Source organism: Berghia stephanieae, chromosome 1, assembly GCF_034508935.2.
Source record: "Berghia stephanieae isolate SIO BIC M18660-M18661 chromosome 1, UCSD_Bste_1.3, whole genome shotgun sequence".
Classification (NCBI taxonomy): Eukaryota; Metazoa; Mollusca; class Gastropoda; order Nudibranchia; family Aeolidiidae; genus Berghia; species Berghia stephanieae.
Genome location: NC_088360.1, coordinates 111,465,574 through 111,470,573, shown reverse-complemented (window position 1 = coordinate 111,470,573; position 5,000 = coordinate 111,465,574). Strand labels below are relative to the sequence as shown.

Below are 5,000 nucleotides of genomic sequence, written 5' to 3'. Positions count from 1 at the left end.
AAATCATCAAGTCAAATTTGAGCAGCGTCGCACAGTCCCTCACATCAGCGGCTATGTGGTAATATTGTATGACACTCGCTTTCGGATCGGAATGTCCTGGGTTCGAGCCTCGCTCGGCGCATAGTTGAGTCCTTGGAGAAGGCTCTTTACTCACATTCACTCACCGTACTCAGGTGTAAAATGAGTACCTGACCGTTAACAGCGTTGTCCCTGTCCGGAAAAATTGTAATATCGCCTAACATGCGAAATGTCTCGTTCCACATGTTATGTGTTGCTGTTGACCAGGGACCCCTTGTTGAGCACGTTTAGTGGCTATATAAAACCTCATAAAAAAAAAAAATATCAGCATCATGTTTATCTACCCAGGCAGCAGTGCTGCTCATCCAGGCAGCAGTGCTGCTCATCCAGGCAGCATGACAAGGTTGAAGGTGTTTGGCGTGTGCCTTCGTAGGTGAGTGGTCTATGTGAAGTATTCGTGTCTGATTAATGTCGAAAATGTGTTGGGTGCGTTGAAGCGTGTTAATTGTCTTACAAACATCCCGTCATGTCAGATTCTACGAAGTGCATGTTGTTATAGTTAGCTAGCAACAGTCATAGTATGTATTTGATGTTTGATGGTAGTTGGAGCGTTCGTGATCAAGAATGTTTATAATAATAATATTCTCACATGCCGAATATTAGATATATATTTAGATTCAAAGATCTCTCTGAAAATCTCTTGAGAGAGATGCTGATTTTTTAAAATATTTTTTTTTAATTGTGCGGCTATATAACGCAATATCCACTAAACGTGCACAAAGCGCTTTACAAGGGGTTCAGGACCTTCAACAGCACTTAACATGTAGGATGAGACATGACGCCTGTTAGGCGATATTACAATTTTTTTCGGACAGACACAATAACGCTGTTAACTGCCAGGTACTCATTTTACACCTGAGTACGGTGCGAGATTGTGAGTAAAGAGCCTTTTCTAAGGACTCAACTTTGGGCCGAGCGAGGCTCGAACCCAGGACCTTCCAAAAGCGAGTGTCGTACCACTAGACCACATAGCCTCATAGCAATGGGTAACAATCGATATTACAGAAAGTATTCGCCTATAAGTTAAGTTCTGTTCTGAGAGTAGTAACTTAGTTACGCACTTCCCAGTATAGACTCTTGGAGCTCCTGGAATTATGATGCCTAAAAGACCTAAAATTATTTGTCTTTTGTCTTTAAAAAGGGTGATTTTTTCTTATATCGTTATTTATTTTCCTCTGTCATTGAAGTTACTATTAAGATGTGTAATAATAATAACATTAATAATAATAATATAATAATAATAATAATAATAATAATAATAATAATAATAATAACAATAATAATAATATTATAATGATAATAATAATAATAATAATAATAATAATAATAATAATAATAATAATAATAATAATAATAATAATAATAATAATAATAATAATAATAATAATAATAATAATCTCAAGATGCTCACTCTCGGGACCGTGGGGAATTCGTTCACTTTGAAAAATACAACGCTTTAAAAAATGACGCTTAGCAAACCCTCAGATAATGGTAAAGATGCCAGCATAAATGTAGAAATTAGTTTGGTCTGATTAATAGCAATGCACTATTGGTATTGCTATTAATTGAGACCTATTAATTTACAAATATGGCAGTATTTTAAAAAAGTATCCAGGCGTTAATGATTGCTTAATGATCCATTCAATCCACATCTGGGAGGTGTGAAAACTGCATGGCCTATTGAATCTTTTCAAACGCCAATCTGAGAAGTCTGATGAGCTGCCGTTGCGGTTATCAATAATATTGTTTTTATTATTACGGTAAACATATGTTTTCACACATGTGATGAATTTTGCTACAGTTTGCCATATGTTTAAAAAAAGAAGTTAGAATTATTCATTGGGTTCGTTCATTCACTCATTCATTCATTTATACATTCACACAATTGCATTTCTTTCATTGGTTTCATTTTCATGACTCAATTAGATATCCACCCCGCTGATTCCAAACAGTTTCAATTGATTTAACGAATGAGGATGTATGCGTTGTATCGTGTCAATTAATCTCCAATGCCCAATTAATTTTTTGTGACACTTAAATACGTAATAGATAAAATAGAGGCCCTCTCTCCTAAAAATATCTACTATTGACTTATAATCAACTTTCTCCTGCTATTGATGGTATGCGTTTAAGTAAAATACTCACCAACTCTGCCCGACAGATCAATCGTACAAACATACATAAATGTGTGTAACCTATTAAATATGTAGTCTGACTGAGAGAATTCAATGACATCCGGGAGTCCTAGAGCTGAGTGACGTCATCCTAATATCTCAGACCAATTACATCTGCCTCATGTTCACGTGTCCTAAAAGACCTGAAATATTACGGGTTGAGAGGAGCGTTCAAAATCCTTCAAGTTCAGGATAGGCAATGACACGCTATATCGTTTGTAATAATTTAGAGTAAACTATTCTCAGCCTGATAATGACATGATCACTTGACAATAACTGCACATTAGTTGCTCAACAACAAAAGCTGTCTCGCGAGGTATCAAAAAGAATATAAAAACTAATAAATTATCTTTCCTCGAATACTTTCTGTGACCCACTGTCAAAAACGGGTATTATGTCGGGATGAATCAGAGCAAATTTAGAATAAAAATGATAGAAAATACGAACTTTGATCTTTTGTAATGTAAGAAATCGTCTTTAGTCTTTAAAATGCGGCTATGTAGTCTTGTGGTATGGCATTCGCTTTCGAATAGGAAGGACCTTGATTCAAGCGTCAGTCGGAGCATAGTTGAGTCCTCGGTTAGGGCTCTTTACTCACATTCTCTCACCGTACTCAGGTGTAAAATGAGTACTGGCCTTTAACAGCGTTGTATCTGTCGGAAAAAGTTGTAATATCGCCTAACAGGCGTCATTTTCGTTCCACATGTTACTTATTGCTGTTGGTTAAGCGCTTTGAGAACGTTTAGAGGATGTTGCGCTATATAAAAGCTCAAGATTTTTTTAAAATAACGAATAGAAATAATACAAATGTTTATAATTTTGGCTGGCGATGAATTCAATTTTCAGACCTTAGTTCATCCCGACATAATACCGCTTTTGGGGGGTGAGTAACCTAGCTATGTATTTTTAAAAAAAGATTAATACTTTATACATTATTAACCTTTATAAAGTAACGAGTTAAATGTGTTCATCAGCATAACAATTATAGGACAAGAGCTATCAATGTTGATGTAGTATTTAAGAAAGAGATCCAATAGCGTCATTGGGAGATTGATTTTTAAATATTTTGCTCTAACAAGACACTGAAGATCAACTAAAGATATATTTAAAACAAAGATTTTGTAATAGTCTATTTACAAACATAACAACAGACGACCGTCGTATTTTTTGCTGTTCAAAACTAGACCGGTCTAGATTTATTTTTACCACCGATTGGTTTCCATTCAAACATTCGAATATGCATTTTATTCTTTCATATATTTTTTTTCTTTTAAATCGGTGCGCTATTCAATTAACTGAATAATTCATTATTTAATCCATTCAATTGGAATAGCTTGAATGATTCCACACTAAATAGAGTCGTTTACTTATTCACGTTCTGACACTTTTATAATGGTTACCTCTATTGCACGTGCGGTGCATCACAGCTCATTAACTCATCTACAAATAACATGCCACACGGGTAGACTTGCTGAGCGCTGCATGTTTTCAATTAATTGTCACTGTTTTTATTTAAGCCTTGGAATACTTCTTTTCACGTGTCAGATCCAACGAAGGCTTTCATAATGCTGTCACACTATGAATACTTTATTAATAGATCTAGATTTGAGATCCCTTCATTTAATCGGTCACGATATTTTTCACTAATCCCTTTGCAAATTTATTTATTTACGATTCTCAGATTTACATAACAAAGTATTAATAATAACTATACAATATGCCTACAAAATAGTAAATCTCTTTTTTTTAACTAGCAAAGACTGGAGCAATGTGTACTCACTGATAAAAATGTAAAAAATACCCTTATATTTACTTTTCTCATAGTACGCTCAATGAATGGTAAACAGGGATAGAGACAGATCATAACTTGATCAAGATTTCATCTTATGGTCCTCCAAATATCGATCGATTTAAATGACCCTCATCTTGGCAAAAAACTCTCAAACCTGGGACTTCATACACACTTTTCAGATCTTTATCTTACACCAGTGCCTGCTCACTAATTTATCACTTTTTTTAAAAATGTAGAAGGGAACATGCAACGTTCAATGCAAGTTTTAAATCTGAAAAGACAAATGCCGTTTTACTTCTTCCCGAACCCTCTTTTCCTCTACATCAAACCATTTGTTGCGTCATTTGGTCTTGTGATGTGACACTCGCCTTTGGAGTACTGATCTGAGCGGCGCAGTGTTGAGTCCTTGGGAAGGGCTCTTTACGCAAATTCTCCCGTCCTTGTCTCTTTAGGAAAACAAAATTGTTATATCGCCTTACAGGCGTCACGTCTCGTCCTACATATTAAATGTTGCTGTTGGCTTTGGATTCACTGTGCATATTGCACTATATAAAAACTCTTTTTTAAAGAAAATGGTTTTGCTAAGATGAGGGTCATTTAAATCGATCGATTTCTACTAAGTGTCTGTTCACAGTACAGCAGTTAACTGGATAATAAAAGTAACATGCATGTAATACGTCTTATTATACCTGTCAATTGAATCAATTAGTGTTTTCATGTACATTTAAAAACGACAGTTTCCCCATATTAGATTTATTGACGAAATTACTGTTCTGATTTTCGTCAGAAACTTCATATTTCATATAATATATCATATCAATAAATTAACAAAAAAAAAAAAAAAATAAACAATAATTCAAAAATCTTTATCACGTGACGTCAGAGACGTCTTGAGTTACAAAAACATTTAATCTATCGAGATTTGAAGTTAAATTATGTTTGGCCGAAATAAAAAA

General features: G+C 34.6%; 1 long non-coding RNA gene across 1 annotated transcript in view; it reads right to left on the bottom strand.

Moving 5' to 3' along the window:
- The window catches only part of LOC144965209 (uncharacterized), a 40,314-nt gene that overhangs the window by 4,453 nt on the left and 30,861 nt on the right, over positions 1–5,000 (bottom strand). Inside the window, exon 4 of the long non-coding RNA XR_013643979.1 lies at positions 2,224–2,395. This is a non-coding gene — a long non-coding RNA (uncharacterized LOC144965209). The remainder of the gene's footprint in view (positions 1–2,223; positions 2,396–5,000) is intronic.